Raw genomic sequence first — 20050 nt, 5'->3', positions numbered from 1 at the left:
GAAAATGGGGTGAAACGATTTATAGGCGTGTTAGTTTGATATTTCGATTCCCTTTGATGTAAGTTTGTAGTTCGTTTGATTGTAGGAATGAAATTGGGTGGTTAGAATATGGAAGATTGGGAGAAAGCGAATTGGAGATATTTGGGGCTGAAGAAATTTGTGTCATGACTTGTAATTATGTAATCATAGATTATAGGTTTATGCTTGGGATAAATAAAACATTGATGTTGCAATAAAAATAAAAATTTCGTTAAAAATTATGTATTACGAAGAAATGTAATATAAAATTGCTATGCAAGCGTTAATAATAAAATTCAGTTGAATGGTTGGTGTTAGGTGAAGACAAATCTGGCTAAATCATACGAATTTAATTCTGGCAATTAATAACCAAACTCATTATAAAATATGATAGTAAATAGTTGACGAGTTCTTGGTGCAGAATAGCACGAGAAATTTCATCTTCCACATCGATGATCAAAGGCATATTTCCAACGATATACTGCAGAATATACTGTAGAATTTCATTTTGAAACATGGTACACTCTCCACAAAGAACTTCAAATTTTAATAAAACAGAATTTTCAGCTTCTACTACGCAATTCTAATCGATAATAATGCGTTCTAGAACTATCAGTACTTCCAATCAAATCTCTCTCTTCTCTAAACCATAAAAATTACGATTCCTCCCTTACCCTCTACCTCGTTAAACGAAATTCCATCGTTCAACCGTCACACGTAGCGCGATAAGCCTATTCGTAATTCAGCATCGACACCATCGCATTATTCTGAGCGCGGTGACACCTTTTCTCCATCCTGGGTGCTATAGCCGCGAAGGGTGGCGATAGACAGAGAGAAAACTACCCCCGGCGCATCGGATTTAACGTTGAACGCGGCTCTAATGAGGTGCGCCGCGTTCACGATCCTTTTCTCCCCAAGTTGTTCGTCGTTCCTTTCGCCAGGTAGGCACAGCGGATTTTTAATGGGGCACCGCGGCGTGCTCTCCTTTTTTTCTCCCTCTCCCTCTCCTCGTCCGTGTTCCAGTGGCGTTCGACAGCAACCCCTTCGACCGATGGTTACCTGAGAATCCGTGGTGCAGGCAGAACCAGGCAGATACATAGGTAACGGCCCCCGGGGGTAAAAAGCAACGAGAGGAAAACTGTCCGCGTAGCGAGATTGAAATTCAAATGAGACCGCGAGGATATTCTAATTCCGTGCGGCAACCCCTTTTTTGCATATCGGGACCCACGCAGCTGCCATCCCGGGGACCCAAATTATATACATCTTTTTTCCTCCTTTCTCTTTCCCTTTTTAGGTTCCCTCCCGAAAGAACGTTTCTCTTATATTTTCTTTCTTTTTTTTTTATTTTCATTTCGGTATACTCACCTTTGTCGCTCACGTTGCACGCGGCGGTGTTCAGAGCGTTTTTCCCGCTTGCGCTGCCGCGCGTGATCCGCAACAATTGAGAATCGACAGTATTCAAATCCGAAGGCGACGGTAGCTAGCTACCTAAGCCCCCAGGCTTACCGGCTGCCTTCCGCGGATCCGATCGATTTTATGTTGCGGAAAGACGGAACGGGAAAAGAGGGAACACGCCTGGCCCGATACTCGCCGATTATCGCCAGGATATACACCCACGTTCAGAAATAACAGGACACTTATGAAAATTTAAGTAAGCCTGAAAGACTGGGAAATTAGCGAAACGCTTAAGAGTGATTATTTCGTCTGGAATTTTAGGCTGTAAATTATAAGTTCAATATCATAATAATAATTTTCTTCTTCTCTATCTATGTACATCGGTTACGTGTTTCGTGATTGCCATTTTCATCAATTCCAATACATGTCTACATTATTACTGATATTTCTTCCTATTTGGTTTCTCTTCGTACACGCTACAGATGATTTTACAATATACATTCGAATCTTGAATAGACTTCTTGGAGTATGCTATCAAACTTAGGTTTAGATTGGAAAACTTTATTTTTGAAAATGGATCTTTAAATTTCCGTTCGTTACGAAATGTTTGAAAATCGATTGAGGCGCGAATCCGATATTTGCTTCGTGAAAATCCGTAAAATTCCTAGTACATCGTTCGCAGCGTTTAATACTTCTATGAAAACGCGTCAAATACGACGTAAGTACATACATCGATCACAAAATCTGTCAGAATAGATCAGTTTCGAATAAAAGAACATCAAATTTTTCATAATTCGTAATTTCACAATTTTGTTTTAATTTTTCACCTACTAAAAATAAAGCGACGTGAATGTTGATCGAAGACCCACGTTTGGTTGCCTTGAAAAGTCGCTCGTTACAGCTAAATGAAATGATGGCGTGGCAACACATTGTTCAGTGGCTCGTTGCAACTCAAGCGGACGAGAAGATTTATACCGCTGAAGAAAATTTGCCCCGATAAAGTGTTTCCGTGTGCTGTGCTCATGGCGAACGCTTATCGTCTCGTTATTCCGGATTTTGCAGCGAAAGTTAGGCAAGTGAAAGGGAACCGTTTTCATTCATAAATATAACGTTCTTTGACAGATTGATTGTATCTACTTCTCTCGATTCTTATCGATTGATAATTCTCTTCTGTTATTTGATCTTGTACTTGAAAATTATACTGTATTCATATCGGAGAAAAACTTAAATAGCTCAAGCAGTCGTGTTTAATTCAAAGTACTAAATGCACAGTTTGAGAAAGATATTATTCACTGGGTTATTAATTGAAAAAAGTAAAAAGAAAATTTAATAATTTTTTGATAAAGCATATAGAGTAAACGATTCTTCAATGTTTGAATAAATCAACGTCTCATGTGGATACAGAGTAAAATATATTATCTGAACATTCACAATTATTCACTAAAGTATCAATAAAATATTCATGTACGTGTTGAACAGGTTTTCAACTGCATAGTAAATTGATAATAATGAAAATAAATTATCTGCCTTTGTGAAATTATCATAATATACTCCGAGATGTTATGTCTGCATAGTAAATGATAATAAACAGAGTAGAACTGAGTACGAGACATTTTACCGTGTAAAATACTTGAGGTATGATATGATAATATGCACATAATACGCAAATACTATATGATAAAAAATTCTATTTTATATACACAATACGCACAAATAAAATAAATAATACATTTTTATTTCACACTTATGTTATAAACACTATATTACTTATACGATCTAATATTTACTTCATAATTTTACGTAGACCCATCCTAATTATCTACTGCTTAATATTCAATGTTTATCCACTCTTAAAATAAATGAAAGAACAAAAATAAACCGCCTTCCTTTCATCTTCATATTATAAACACTGTACTTCCTACATAACTTTCTCAAAAAAAAAAAAAAGAGAAAAGAAAGATACAAGAAGATAAATCAAAAAAATTACGAAAAGAGACGTGCGAACACGACGGTACATAATCACGGCGAGTATCCCGCGGCAGCGAGCGTTTTCAATTTTCATAAACGGCTGGAATAATCCCGATAAAAATCCTGTGCAGGTGAAATTCCACGGGACGGTTCGGTGAAAGTCAGTGTGACTTGATGGGCCGCCTACGTGTCCGGGGAGAGAAAAGAACCTTAGATCCAGGACTCAGCGGTAGGAGGCCAGAAGAACGAAGAAAAAGAGAGAAGAAGGAAAGTGCAAACGGCCTAAGGGGGCCGCCGCTTTGCATAATCAAATCCTGCGATGATGTAGCAGAATGCGAAGTACCCCGTCGTCACGGGTGCGCCGAAAAAGGGGCTGAGAATCCCGCGGGCACGCGAGTACTTCGAAAAATGCAGCCTCGTGTTCCCTTCGCAGCCTTCGTTGCCTTTCGGCTCGGTCATAAGACCGCAGCACCCCTTACCAGACATCTAGCCCTTGCAGAATTCCCGGAGTAACCCGGAAACATCTACTCGTTTTGCGACAGAGACACCACGAATTCTTGTTCCGCAGGGCTGACGTGAAAAGAATGGTGAGTCTTCGTTGGTGGCTGATCGAACGCGAAGAGTCGGCTGGTAGACATTTTTTTTCGAGCGTCTTTTTGGAACATTGTCCATTATATATATGGAGGTGATTAGATTTTGACGATCTTCTATTGCAAATGGATATTTTTGGGTAATTGTTTGTTGCAAATGATCGAATCTTGGGGGTTTGATATCTCTAGTGTATTATTAGGGTTCATAAGCACGTAAATACTTGGTTTAATTTGGGGTGGTATTTGTTTTGGTTATAGAATTATCGACAGGAAGATTTAGAATGATTTTATATTTTATTAGAACTTGAGAATATCAGGGAATTGTAAGGATATTGTGGTAGAATTTATTTTTGTATTTTTAAAAGTTAGTATGCAATAAGAGAATTGGTGTCTATGGATTAATTTTGCTATTTAACGAATACATATTTAATTGCACGTACGATACAATAAAATACGTACTATATAAAATATAATAAAAATTTCTACAATCTTTAGAGAGAAATTTTTGGAGAGTTTAAAGGCTTGATTTTGTTACAGAAACTGATGGTGGAGGAAGCATGGCGAAGTTGAGGAACTAAGTCTGGGTTTAACGAAGAGTGATGTTAGGTGTCTTGTAAGTTGTGCGATGGGGTATGTCGGTGAATTTTATGCTTTATATTTCCTTTGAAATACCATGCAAAATAGTTGTAGCTACCAAATTTTGAATTTGAGATATATTGTTGAAATATATTGTCATTTTGAAATAATTACGTATTTTATCCAGAAATTTGAAGCGGAAGCTTTAATTTAGAATTATGTAATTTTAATACTTCAGATCTTCATTTCTAAAAAAGTAATGTTCAATTTGAGGAAAATTAAATTAAGGAAGAATTTTATATTTCATAAAAGCGAATCACAATATACATATATAAAAATATACAATCTAAAATCTTAATTGACACTGTATCTTAGCCGTTAACCTATCCATCCCCAATAAGAAAAAAAAAAATCAACTTGCTTCTGAGAAAGTAAAAACTTCTAGGGGCCAGCAGGCACGTCCGCCGGCATTTGGAAAAGCTTCGGTGTATCAAGACGGAAAAAAACCCCGTGGAATTCCGCAAGAGGCGCGAGGAAATAGGGTGGCTGGCTCGCAGAGTTGGCACGTACCCCCTCGTCAAAATGGACGGGCTAAGCCCGTATAAGTCTAACGGGATTTTCGATCGTGGGCGGGCGGGGTGAGTGCAGGCCGCGGTTCGGTGGTGGCTGTATGTAGGGGAGGAAGGTGTGCGGGGGTTGAACGCGATGGTAAGGGCACTGTGGAAGGGGGTGGCTGGGAGTCCTTCAAGATGGCGGCTATAAGGGATGGTTTAGGGCGCGTGAGGGTTGCGGGTGAGGAAATATATCAGAGCTAGAGGGAGCGAGAGGAAGAGAGATCCTTGTGGAGGGTTGCTTCACCCCCGATGATGGCCGTTACCACCCGCTTCGCTGGTCCTTTCCTCTTCTCTCTCTTCTTCATCTTCCGACCTCGTCTTATCCTTCCTTTTTCCTTTCTCTTCCCTCGCTTCACGTCCGCGTATCGCCTTTTCTGCCTTTGCTCACCCTCGATCAAGACCATCTCCCCTCCCCTTCCCTTAACTCGTCCCGGTGGAGCCCTCGGGTCCGTTCACGAAAGTATAAACGTCAGAGGAGAGTGATGGAAATGGACGAGACGAGGGGGAAGAACGGACGATCGGGAAATAGTGGAAAATCGAATGGTTGAAGGGTGGAAAGTACGAGAAGACGGGGATGGGGGACGACGACAATTCGTTGCTTCCAGGGATTGAAGGCTTTTCGTTCAGCCGGGCTTTCTCTCTTTACCTTTGCCGCGCTGATATCAGGGGCCGATGGAAATATGCCAGCCGGAAGTCGTCGAAACCGGTAGCCGCCGATGCTTGTTGATGGATTCGTGTAAACGTTCCGAAAGGGCTCTCCTCTATCTCCTCGATGAAGGGAAATGCGATCGACGATGCGTTTTGTTTCGAAGGTTCGTGGAAATGGCGGTAGTAGGGAATGATGGAACATGGTTGAAAGAAGCTTTATGATTGCTTTAGGAGGAATTAGTTACGTGAACTAGGAAATTAACAATTAACTCTTTTATATATATATATATAACATGCAAATGTATGGATGGTTATTGTTAGATTAGGGGTGCTCATGGAATTTCACATTTTTATGAATGTAATTAAGGAAACATATATAGATATTTATTTCATACAATACGTACTATAATATATATTTTACTTTGTATATTGTTGAGTTATTAAATGAGTAATCTAAATATTTTCAGAGAACGCAAATTTCTTAAATCCAATTTCTTAAATGTAAAAATCTTACAAGTAACATTGAAAACGAAAATTTCTTATTGAATCGGAAACAGATGTGTTAAGTTATAATATATAAAATGCCCAATTCTGAATGATTCATATTTCACTAGTTCCTAAAAGAGATGAAGATATTTATCATCTATAAATATGTGAAAAAGAAAATTCTCACGATATACTAATACATTAACAAAGGTAAAATTATTTATTAAAAAAAGAGATTTTAAAAATTGACATAACAAAACCTTCGACTTAGCGTATCGACGTCCTTGAATCATTAAAAAAATGGCTACCATCAAATTCTTATAGATAAGGACATGATGCTGTAAATGTTAATCAAATGGACATATCGAAACCCAAACGTTTGGCGTAAACGTTTGAAACCGCGCGATTTCCAACAGGCAGAATAATCGTCACGTGCAAGTACGTCGTAAATCCAGGCGTACCAAAAGCGGGCTAAGTGTCACGGCCGGTTAAAAGGCATTATGATAAATTCACGAGGAATTTATCGCGCGGTCGGTATCACGAAGGACCAACCTCGAAAACGATAAAGATGAAGGCAAAGAAAGCAGAGGGAGGAGAAATAGGCTAGAGGAACAAGTTAAAACGAAGAGAGGGAAAGAAACGAACACGCTTATAAAGATTTCAGCTCGCATCCAGTCACCCCTCGCGACGTATCCAGCAAAGAGGAGCGGTAATGAGCTTCAAATTCCTTCCCCTTGGCGTGTACTTTAACCGCGTTTCGCTGCGTTTTTCCGCGGCACGGAGCAGAGAGGTGGAATTCCTAAAAGAAATCAAATCCAGAAAGTAAATGAAAAAAAGTAGAAGACAAGATGAAAATAAAGTAAAAGAGAATCAAGAGAATAGCGGTCTGGAAGGGCGTGACAATGGCCGACTCGTTAATCGACGTCGGGATGGAAAACGGGCCGAGGAAATCGCGTATCTCAAAGCGGTGCGAGAACGCGGCAAGAAATTTCCCCGATAAAGGGGAAGAAAAACGAGCGGGAACGAAATCTCGTGGAACGGAATCGCCGGCTTTTTCACCTGCCGATCGTTCCACCCACCTTCCACTGAGGTCCTCGAGAAGCTCGTTTTCATCCCTTCCCTTATAGCTCGAGTGTTTTCGACCACGCCAAATCTCCGGGAAATTCTAAGTGAACGAAGAAGAAAAAAGAAAAAGAGGAGAAAACGTAGAGTGTAGAGAAAGAACCGTAGCAAGAGAAGAATCGTAATCGGTGATCTCTGGTGATCCAGAGAAAGAGAGAGAGAGAAAGTATGAGAAATTATCGTAGAGGAACGAAGAGGAACGGAGTCTTCGAAGCATAAAAGAAACGGGAGGACCTCGTTTTTATTTCTTCGTCGTATTCCGAATAAACGGAACGGAGAAGGGTATAAGTACGCGAGTGATCGAGAAAGATGAAAGAAGGAAGAGAGTCAGAGAGAAACAGAAATGGTTGGAAAAAGATGGGGAAAGGGAACGGGACGAATGAAAAGCTTCAAGCTTGCGGTAAACATCGAGCGTGTAATTCGCTCTTTAAAGAACACTTGGACGATAATTAAGCCGGCATGGGGGCACGCTGCAGCCTGGTGATAAGGGGCGAAAGAAACGCTGGTGCAACGAGGGTGGAAACTCAGATCGAAAGAAGACAGAGGAAGGGCGCAGCGGAGGGTGCAGAGGAGAAGCGAAGAGAGGGCGAAACGACGGGTTCCAGGCACCGTTGAAAAGATCTTTTTCCGTTTATTTTTCGTGACCATGGCTCGGAAAGACACGTGGTCTGATTTTAATTAGCACCGGGCTGCACTCACGGCACAGCGCGCGCACACCCACGGATGTAGAAAGAGAAAGAGAGGGAGAGAGAAAGAGAGAATCCTCCGGCCTTAGAATTTACCTGTCCCCAGAACTCCGTTCGGTTTCCTTTCCTCTTGGCTACCCCCTCGCTAAATCTGCAAAATACTCCCCGCTACGTTTCTTTGGCCATGTTCTCGCGCTCGGTCAAGAGGGTTAATCCGGCAGCGAAATTCTCGGTTCTTTCTAGCCAAGAGAGACGACAGCCGTTTTGATAAACGTTAATTCGCGGCGTTATGTCACGAGGATCGGGAAAACTACATCGAGGATGTACAATTTTTGGCAGTTGCTAGGCTGAGCAGACTTTTGTGTTCGAATTTCAATGAAATACTTTCTATAACATTCAATGAGAAAAATATTTTCTACTAAGTTTGTATCTTTACCTTTTTAATTTTTAAATATCCGCGATCTAATTATTAATGATTCAAAATGCATTTTTCAGATGTCTTTTTTCTAGAGAATATATATTACGATTAAATTTAAGACGAATTTTGAAAGTAAATAAGCAAGTGATCAGATATTTTCGAACAATACTATACCCTTTTACCTGCTCATATCATTCTCATAAAACTTTCTCTTAACTAGAGAACTGAGAATAATAGTAGTTAGTTGATTACCATTTTTCATAAAATAACGTTCTGTGATTATTGTCATAAAAAATGCATTATATTTTGTAAATCGTGAATATCGCGTCGGAGTGTACGTCTAAACCGTAGTGTACATAAGTGAAATATAACGAAAACTACATTATTGTTAACTAAAATCCATTACTTATTCCATTTAGTGAAATCAGTTTCCATATATTACATCATAAATCATCATAGTTGATCATCACCATCCTTTCAGAATCACCTCCAATCCCCAACTCCTACAACTTCCCTACACAAAACCCAACCTCCCAACAAAAAAACTCAAATTTCCCCCAGTTAACTTTACGTACAGGTAAATGTAAAACTCCGCCACATTAGCAAAGCCTGGCGAACAGAGATCGACACGTTATTCAGAATCGAATAACGAGTATCAACGAGAGCAAATTGCGTGTCCGTCTCCTCTTTCTTTCTCCCAGCTTCTACCCTCTCTGTCAGACAAAAAAAAAAAAAAAAAAGAAAACAAAAGGGTGACGACTCCCGGTGGCTTTTCTTCCCCCGTTCGGTGAGCAGGGGGTGGGCGCGATGCTAGGGGTTGAATCGTCGCGCTCACCGACGTTTTATACGTCGTCGGGTTTCATGCGACGGCGGTAATTTTTTTATTAGCTTGAAAACCACTCGACTCGTCGTCGTCGTCGTCGTCGTCAACGTCGTCGTTGGCGTCGTCGTGGTCGTCGTTGGTGATCGTTGTGCCGCTGTTAGTCGGTGAGACTCGCCTCCCAAACAGGGTTGGAAAAAAAATCGTCCAACTTCGTCTTTCCGAGTAGACACTCGTTTTCCTCTCTTTTTTTTATCTTCGTTACACCCTACCATGAGCGTCCCTTCGCCCTTCACAGTCACCCCCTTCGCCGTGGATCGTCGAACGATGAAAAGAAGCACGCGTTCATTTGCCTTATTAAGTAGTTTTGCAGGAATTAAAAGCGTGTCGCTTTGTCGTAGTTCGCCCTCCCCATTGTTCCGTTCTCGTGGACTCGTTTCGTTCGTTTGTTTCTGGCAAGAAGTGCCGACGAAAAACCTTGAAAAAGTTCCCGCCGGGCCAGCCACTTTTCCCGGGACACGGTGAGCCCTGCGTTTTAAGAGTTGCGAATGACCAACCTCATTTACGGCGGCTTCTTTGCCTTCGAACACCCGGTCTCCGGGTAAGGCACGACTCTCTTGTTTTGACGTTATTGATCACTGCTTGAATGGGTTTAGGGTGGCTTTTTGTTAGGTTGTTTTAAGACGCTGGCTTTATAGAAATGGATATGTATAATTCTTTGGTAAAACACTTTTTTCTATGTTTGTATGTTTACAGATGTAGATATAATTAATTTGTGAGGTGTTCTTCTTTCTTAGCTGTTTTGTTTCATTCTTTGTATGTAGTCAAAGATAATCTGATGTTATGAAAATAATTTCAATTGATAATATAATCAATAGTACAAATTCAATATTTAAATTCAATAAATATCACATTCACTAAATGATACAAAATGTTCAAGTGTTATTAAATGTTACAGCAACAAATAATGAAATTACTAATAAACTGTTATACCAAATAGAAAAAAGATATATCGAATTTTACATCAAATTTTAATACGTTATGTTAGGTGATGTAAAGAAGTTCTGTTCCTTTCTGGTTTAATATTATACTTTCTTCTTGCATGACGACAGAACTCGTTTTCCATGAAAAATCGGCACCTTTGAACCTGACCCATATAATTTTTAACGCGCGTGCCGACTTCAACTGAGGTGAAATTGAAATACTTTTGCCGACAGGTGACGGTATTAAGAACTTAAGACTTCGTACAACCCCTTTCCGGTTCTACTGGTGCTTAGAAACTCTTACAGCGCAATAAACTTGTTTCGTGTACACGCGCTGTTCATTATAATGAATCGTGGAAACGTGTGCGCGGGAAGTACCATATTCTTTCATCGTCACTAAAATATTTGTCTGAAAACGTGTTAGAAAAAACTGATAACCACTTGCTCTTAAAGAAACATGAGATATATTTAATTCTGTAATAACTCATGAACAAGGAGAATACTAATATTATTTATATATTATAGTAGTAGTCTTAGTTTTTAATATAGTAATTATCCATTCCATAATATATTTATATATTTCAGTTGCAATTAAATTCTCTTTATATGATATAACGAAATTATTATATTGAAGTTATAAATAATTATATAATTAATACCAAGTTTCATATAATATTTTTCATTTAAATTTTACCTTTTCTGACACTACGATTACCATCTTAAAATAGCCAATTCATAGCTTTATAAATATACATTATAAATGTATATTTTCAAAGATTTGAATGACTTTCTCCAAAATATATCTGACTCACGCCTTGTACTATATACTTTTTGATATATCTTCTATTTTGATTTCTTTGGTAGAAATGTCATATACTTTAGTCGTCGGTAATACCAGCGTCAATACTTGTTGCATAAAGAAGTAATTTAGAATCACACGATATGGAAAATGAGAAACTTGTTGCACGTGGAATTTTCATTTTAACTCAATTGGAAGGTAACAAGATGGTCTCTAATTTCGTCTCTCAAGCTTTTTTTAAATTAAAGCAATTTTAATATACCATTTATTTAAGTTTCCTTGATAAAATTAATTTACTCCTCGTAAGAAGAGATTATCAAAGGAAACAAACGCATAGTAATCGAACGTTCCACCTACTTATATGTCACATAATTACGGGGAAACGTAATGTTCGTCAAAGGAAACCCTCGCCTCGGTTCGACTTAAAGTAAAGGCTGACAGGAGAATTTGTACAAAGGACAATTTTTACCGTCGATCACGACATATCGTCCTATCAGGACGACAGGCACAGAAGCCACCCTCCAGTTGGCTCTTAGTATTAATGCAAAGGAAGCCCTTGCCTCCCTGGCTCGCAATCACCGACATAAATAAATCGACCTCCCCGTCTATTTCTCTCCCCCTCGCGTCGGCCCAGAATCCCTGTACTCGATCAGACATCGAAATACGTCCGCATAAAAAGGAGAAGAAGAACCGATCGAGGAGAGGACCGATTGTTCCACTCGTGTAGATCGGATCTGTCGTTAAGCCACGCTTACTCTCTGCCAATCCCACGGACGATCTGTAATCAGAACGACGTTCACGATTTATTTCAGACGATTTTATCGCTGATACAACGTCACGCAATATGCTCAACCGTTATTAACCATTGAGGATCGAATCTTGGAACTTTAACGATGATTTTAGGAATACAGAAATTATTTTGTTGAGGTATATGAAATTTGATTTATACTTAATAGTTACTTCTTTAAAAGTATCATATTTGTATTTAAATTATTCAGAGACGAATTTATCGAAAGTAGGAAAAGATAATTATTTCTTATTTCACATTGTTAGTTGTATTTACGCAGGATATATTTATAAATATTAAATGAGACACTCGATTCAAGGCATCGTATAATTAACCACTTGAGGCAAGTATTTATCAAAGTCAGAAGAAAAGAATTACATACTTCTCATTTCTAATTCAGCCGCAGAAATTATTTTAAAATGCTCGAAGAAAATGATATTGAGATTTTCTATACATTTATACCTTTTATCATTTTTTAATCATACTTGAAGATAAATATCCCAATTTCTACGTGACTCGATATAACATTAAATAAATTTAAAACGACAATGTCTATGTTCCACTTTCAAATTTATGAAACTAAAAATGATTTTAACATTTCATTTTTAACATTTATGTAACTATAAACATCGTGTAATTAACGTTACCGTGATTATTAAGTAGTTAAATTCTCACATTAATTCTTCTAATTTCACGATGGTCACAAGTTGCTCTTTAAGGCCGAACGGTTCGCAAGAAAAAAAGAGTATAGAGCATCTTAAGTGAAAATGAAAGCGTCTTTAGAATCAACTTCGCGCACAGCAACGATAATTCATCGAAAGAAACCGGGGCCGAAGTAACTAAGATAAATTTTTGTCCAATAGCGGTTTCACCGTAGGATGGAGAAACTGGCAACTCACAGAGGCGAACGTTCACGATGAACACTTAAACAGCAGCTTCCATCGTTAGTCTACGAGCCATTAAGTAAATTATGCAAGTCCTGCCTCTGGAGTCCTTGGACCGATGGAAGCGTAAACTTTGACCGTCGCCGTTGAATCGAGGCCGATCAAATTGTTTTTCATCTCCTTAATCCTCCTCCCACTACTAGGAACACTTTCAAACTTATATTACCGCGCTTTCGACTTTCCGGGGCAAGTGTGTCTAGTGGTACTCGATTCGATCGAACAAAATCGCAACGAATAAGAAGGAGACACGATCGAATTGTTTCTCGTTACGAGAGTTTGTTGCGGAGAGATAGATATGAAATGTTAACTTGTTGCTTGATGATCTTGAGCTATATTTCAGATCTTGATATAGATCTTGATAGGTAGCAGTGTGATTTGATAGTTTGCGGTTTAGGGGTTGGGAAACATCGGATATGTTGAAGCGTATGACGATTTAAAAGAATTTTGTTTACGTTGTAATATTAATTGTACCGGCTACGAATAAAGTTTTTTGTGTTAATTAATTATGTTATATGTTCACCGTAATTTATTACGCTCGTCATGTTAGATCTGAATTATTATTCGTGTCACGTGAATAAGGCAACAGGTTGTGTAACATATAAAAAAGGATGAAAACCGTTACGAAGCTTATGTAGTTCTTAACATCACGTAGATATTATATCCTTTTTTAACCTTTCACGTTCCCAAAACCTGCCAACATTCAAACACTCTAAAATTATCCTTTCATAGAATTAACAACCGTTCCATCGAATAAAATACGAGCAATCCAGCTCTTACTCATCGCAGAAAGCAATTTTTCCGTTTGATCCTTTGATCCCGATTTCCATACCGTGGTCAATCCACCAGTTCGGATCTACAGAGGATTATCAGCAACCGACCGTCAAGCACGGTCACAAGAGGGTCGTTACCGTAGCAGCCTCGCGACTTAACTCCCGGCAATTAATCTCCCCGCGCTAATTATTTAGCCGGTTAGCAGGAGTTCCGTGCGGCCGAACGTAGTTCCGTTATCAGATGTAGTAGGGGTTCGTTCGAGAGGGATCGCGAATAAGTCGGTGCTGGAGGATGAGGTGGAAACTACAAGGGAGGATGGAAGCTCGACGTGGGACGTCGCGGGGGTGATACGGGAAGAGAGGTAGCGCGCGGTTGAGGTTCAGTCGTGCTCAGGAGGATACACGAGGGGTTGAGGCTCGCGCAAGAGTAAATTGATTAGAATTAAAGGGTTGGCTGGCAGGTGCTGCTGCCGGGTTACTACGGACCATAAGAGAGAGAGGTCGACTCATGCGACGAGAGGGTGAGAGAAGCAGAGCTGAGGAACCATAGAGAACATAGGAACAGAGAGATACGAGGGAGGAAGGGAGCTAGGGTACAACGGTGACCACAGCCTCGACGCTGATTGGTCGAGTCAAGTTTGTGGCAAGATGGCTGGCTGGTACTGGTGGTGCTGCTGCTGCTGCTTCTCTCTGCCGTTCTCTTCTTCTGTCTCGCTCTCTAACCCTCTCCCACCCTCTCTACCATCGTACTAGGCAGCAGCCCGTACTCCAGTTTCTTCTCCAGTTCACCTCAACCTCCTCCTGTGTGCCTCGTCCTCAGGCTTCTCTCTTCCCATCGTACTAGGTTCCCTTCTACGGCGGTCTCTAAGATGCTTTATCTATGTGCCAAATAGATGTATGTACGTGTACACGCCTGTTCGAAACAATGCCGGGCGTGCAACCACCCCCGAGCTGCTACCAACCACCCTTTCTGCGAGCACTACACTACCAGCGGGTCTCTCTGCCTCTTACCTCTACCATCGTTCCACACCCGCCTCCTGGCCCCTGTCCTTTTCCTCCTTGCCCTATCATCCCTTGCGTGCTCTCTCGCCTCAACCCTTACCACCCACATCCACCTCTTTTCTCTCGCCCAACCAACCACCCACCCCTGCGTCGACATCGTCACCATTTCTGCCAACGTTCTCCGGGTCCTCCCGATCCTCCCCTCCTATCCACATCGCTTTCGTGTCCCTCGTCATCGTCATCTTCGTTCCTTCCTGCCGTACCCTTGCTCCCTCCCTCTGTGTCTTCCTTTCTCTTCTCGTTTCTCTGTTAGCGTCGCGTCCTATTTCCATCCCGCTGTTTCCACCCCTCGGCCACGATGTTCGGCCCGCGTTCGGCCCCCAGCCATCCGCGAATGCGAGAATACCGAGCCGGCCTCAAAGAGAATGCGATAATACGAAGAACTTCGACTAATGAGTTAATAGTTGGTGCCTCACGTTATACCGTCACACCGCGGGTACTTTATTCAACGTCGCCCCGAGCAACGAGATTATAACGCGGGGGCGGTTGTGAAATACACGTACAGTTTGCTTTCAATGTTTTAAGCGTGTGTACAGTGTACATGTGTATATACATATATATGTTGAATATGTTAGTGTCCATGAACACATAGGTGAAAGGTATAGATACATTGTTAAGAAATGTAAGTAGAGCCACGGATAATCGGAGAAAATCGTGTCAGCGAGTTTTCACTTTCGTCAACCCGGTGTCGGTCACCTTTTTGCCGCCACGTTAATTGACCCCCGTTCCACCGTCGCTGAATTTTATCTCCGTTGTCGGGAAATTCGTTTCCAGAGAGGCAGGGGTTGATATTAAAATCGTGGTAAGGGAGCTCAGATACCCGGCGAGGATTACCCATTATCGAATCGACGACGAACGTGTTTTATTGGGAAATGGGAATGATTTAACAAAGATCCCGGCGCATGTCGCGATTAAAGTTATAGGTTGGATTCTGGTCGATTGGTTCTACATGTATGTTGATTGGATGCTGGTTATTCGAGATATTTTTCGTGCTTCATATTTCTTTTTTATTAATATTGTTCGTATCTTCCTTTTATTGGACATTTAAAATCTCAATGGAATTTCTGCATGAATTCGTTTGTATACATATGTTATATATGTATTTGTACACGCACATTTGATCTTAACGAGACACAGTCGTTTTCGCTACGTTATTCCTAAAATGAAAATAATAATGCACCTAATTGTAATAATTCGTTATATCAAACTACTATCTTGTTTCTTTATGTCAAATAAAATTTGCCGCTACCTAATATAAGATAATTGAATGTAGCCAGCCTACAAACACTAATAGATAAACACATCTATCCTGTACTTTGTCCAAAGAAGATAAAAAATAGCTAAGCGAAAGAAAGAAGAATAAGGAAAGATGAAATATAAGTTATAAACAATAGAAAAATAAGAACAAACGAAAGTAAAATTTCTCTAGAAAAAACTTCCACGAAGCTAATCGAAAAGTCGGCGACGCGTATAGCGTTCCGTAAACGAGTTAATCATTGGCAGTTCGTGATCGAGGGAATTTAAAAACAAGCGACTCACGGGCGATAGGCCCGGCTGGTCTAAGTGAGAGAGAGAGAGAGATCGTTCTCGAATTTACATTTCTAACCGCGGCTAAGAAACGGCGCGTTATGGAGATTGCGAAGGTAAACTGCGCGATATCAGCATATCAAACGGCCTCTTTGAGCAGGCTCTCGGCGGGCGAGCGTGTCGGCGACAGCCGCGGGGCGCTTTTTAAAACGCGCGGCCCGCAGAAAACTCTCGGGCTGGTTTCGAGTGTGTGCACACCCGTGTCGTGTCGTGTCGTGCCGTGTCGTGTCGATTCGTCGTTGCCGTCAAGCCACGTGTCGAGGATAAAAAGAGCCGAGCCGTCAGCGCGAGAAAAGTGCAACCAATAATTTTATTTTCCGCGATAAAGCACGGGCTCTCATCGCGGCGACGTTCCAGGGTGGCACGACTGTGGAAAGGAGGCGGTGGGTCGCGTATCTTTAGTAAGTAAACAGAGCGCCTTATGAATTTTAAGCAGCGCGACGAGGAAAGTACGTCGACCTTCTTCTTCTTCTTCTTATCTGACCTTCTTCCTCCTATCTCTGCCTCCTCTTTCGACATCGTTTCATGTTCTCATTCAACTTCTTCGTCATCTCCCTCCTCTCCCTTTGTCGTGGTTTTCAATAATTTAATGAGAGCGAGTAAAAGTAGATAAGTAGGCTGTAAAGATACATATATGGACAACTAATGATTTCGAGAGATGTGAAATATCTAATAAAAGTGCGACGTTAGAGAATTTCAATGTAAATTTAATATTTGCTATTGTTTCGAAGTATATGGTTAAATAATTTAAATAACAATTTGATGTTTGCGCTTGTGCCAAGGTGCAAAGTTGGATAATTCCAATGCAAGGTTAGACATTTCGAAAACCTTTAAACTTTATCAAAAACGATGTCTGATATTCACGAAACAATAGTTTCATCCATTTTGGGAAAAAATGGATTTTGCAAAAAAAAAGACGATTCTAGATATTGCAGCTTTGTCTTTACCGAATAGAAATTTAAAAACAACATGTGCTACGATATTATATTGATCATCCTAATTCCTTGATGCAAAACCAATAAAAAATCTATAATGAAGTATATAAATTTAAAAGGAAACATGTCTTGACGTCGAAGATACTATGGAATTTCTCTACAGTCACAAAGAAAATCAAATTTTCTTAATTTTTAACGAAAACGATCAAAGGTAACTATTAGAAAAACTAGTTTATTAGATTTATTAAAAGCTAATTTATTAGATACGATAAGTACGTGTCGGTTTCTTCTTCGTTTAATCTTCGAGCGGGACAACAGCTAGTCTCTGGCGAACTACGCGCGTACAGATTGCGTGCAGACACGATTAACGAGGCTAGAGAAGCAGAGAACTCTGTCCCCTTTGAGGTGAACGCGCCGTTTGCTCTAGGAGGGTGAAACCGTGCGTATGCGAAAAAGTTTCCCGCGAAGAGGTCAGTCGTTACGCGGGTCGCCACCGCGAACCAAGAGTTCGCGTAGACTAAAGATGGTGAATGTCGTTCCTCATTTATGACAGCATTTCGACGTCTTTGAGCGAGACACTGCTTCTCGTTTTAGCAATGCTCGATATAGTTTTCACGGGGTCGACGAACCTCTCCTCAAAAATGTCGAAGAATTTAGTTACATGGAGATCAATTCTTTTTTCCTTTTTTTAAAGTTAAAACAAATAAATATATAAATACTGAGAATTAAATTCCAATAAAATATAGCTTTCCCATAAACATCGCAATCATTCGAACATGCCAAAAATAAATACGAAGTGAACAATCCTCGGACTCCACTCCTACGAAACTATTCTCACAAAAAAACCCAATAATTGAATTTTCTAATCCAATAACTATCCTCGATACAATAAAAATATATAAAAATAAAACTTTTCCAATCAAAGAGAAAAAGTCAGTCTCCCAGGAAATGATGCACCGTATCGCAACATAAAACACAAAATATCGGATATTGTGCGGGAGACGAGTTTCCGAGGAAGCATGTCGACTCTCTCCTCGGTGGATTTTCCGTGAGAGTGGGCGGTCATGCGGCGTTGTTTTGATATTGATCTCCGGATACAACACCGTCTAAGCATTCTAATGGCAAGGGACGAGGATTCTGCGCGCTGCATGGCGCACGTGTTTCTAATGATTTTAGTGGTACCGAGGTCTACCTACAGGCAATGTATAGTTATAGTCGGCTACGAACACGTATTACATCTACTCCGCCGGGGCATCGTGTAATATGTCGGAATTGCGGAAAGGGGTAACGCGGCCTGGAAGCCGGAGAAGGCCCGCGAGGACGGTCTTGCGGGATTCTTAATGGCAAAAGGCCTCCGAGGTAACACTACGGCTATTAAACGCAGACCCTGCTACTCTACCTCTTCTCTCTCTTTCTCTCTTTCTCGCTCCCTCTCCCTCCTTTCTTACCTCTAACGATATATCCTTCTTTTTCTTTCAAGTTACCTACGTTCTGTATATCGAGGGTAGTTTTTCAGTTCCGTGGCGTGCATTGGAATGCAATGGAATATGTCATTTATCCGTACAGATGGTAGAGTGTTTTGATGGATGATGAGGTATCGTGTGGCACGTTTGGTTTTTGAGGTCGTGGTAGAAAAATGGAATGGGTTACGAGTATTTGATGAACGAGGAATGACAGTGAATTGCAGATGTTACTTCAGTAATTTATATTATAGTTCAAACACTCTTACGATTTTGTTAATCATCGAAAGAAGTTTTGTCGCATCATAATTTTCATACGTATTTTCCACTTATCATGTTCTCTCCAAATATATCTAAGAATTTGTAGAAATAATTAACAAACACAGTAGCCGTAAAATCAGACGTTATAACTATCAGTTACTAGCGATATCGGTAATAAAATAATAATAAATAATACTGACAGTATAATAAACGCTGTTATCAGAAATCATAGCTCTAATAGTTATCATTGCCTATAACTATCATAATTACTCTATGCAGTGCAATTAATTCCAATTTATGTACCTTATTTTCTCAATTGTCCCATGTTTCAAGCTTCATTATGCTCTTAATCGGCCATCGATCAATCATTAATAATAATTGATACACATTAGAATAGGCTATGAAACTCGTAAGAAAACGAACCAGGAGGAAAGATACACGGATACTGGAAGATCGCGAACGCAAGGATAAGTAACGAAAATGTAAAGCCCGGATGAACCGCGCTCATCCCCTTTGGCGTCGGCGTTTGACGCGACCGCTGAAATTTTTACTTCGTTCGATTTGGTCTTTCGGGGATTCCCCGCCCTCTGATTGGTGGACTCTGGCCACGCCCTGCATATAAGGGTGGCTTGCTCGCCGGAGCACTATCAACCCTTATGTATGCCCGATGTGAGTACACTTATGTGTACGGGGTACATATATGTAACCGGTGCAGATTTCGCGCGTACATATATGTATCCAGGGTGAAGTACATAGGCGTAGGAACGTGTGTACACCCCTGGGGTGGGGCTCTCGCAGGACTGCTGCGGGAGGCAGCCGACGGTGAACACTCGATACGACACGGTCGATCGAACCAGTCGTAATTTTAGTATGAAACTGTTATCTAAAAATGAACGACTCAACGACACTCGCTATTCTTTTCGCGAAACTCTCACGGGACTCGAGAGACGTGGGAGTGGAATAACTGGAATCGAAGGTTCTAATACTTTTTTCCGATACTTGAGACAAGAGGAGTATATAGATATAAAGAGTGAAGTTAAATTAGAAGTTATATTTTTGATGTATAGAATATTTCACAAAGATTAGATAACAATTTTGGTATATACGTATCGCTTAAATCC

General features: G+C 40.4%; 1 long non-coding RNA gene across 2 annotated transcripts in view; it reads left to right on the top strand.

Annotated features, from left to right (window-relative positions):
• Positions 1-4855, top strand: part of LOC132908879 (uncharacterized) — a 32877-nt gene extending 28022 nt beyond the window's left edge. For both annotated transcript variants that reach the window (XR_009658447.1, XR_009658448.1), the window contains exons 2-3: positions 3513-3968; positions 4509-4855. This is a non-coding gene — a long non-coding RNA (uncharacterized LOC132908879). The remainder of the gene's footprint in view (positions 1-3512; positions 3969-4508) is intronic.
• Positions 4856-20050: the final 15195 nt, after the last annotated feature.

Source organism: Bombus pascuorum, chromosome 7 (assembly GCF_905332965.1).
Source record: "Bombus pascuorum chromosome 7, iyBomPasc1.1, whole genome shotgun sequence".
NCBI lineage: Eukaryota > Metazoa > Arthropoda > Insecta > Hymenoptera > Apidae > Bombus > Bombus pascuorum.
The sequence above is the reverse complement of the archived record's forward strand: the minus strand, read 5'-3'. Positions and strand labels throughout refer to the sequence as shown.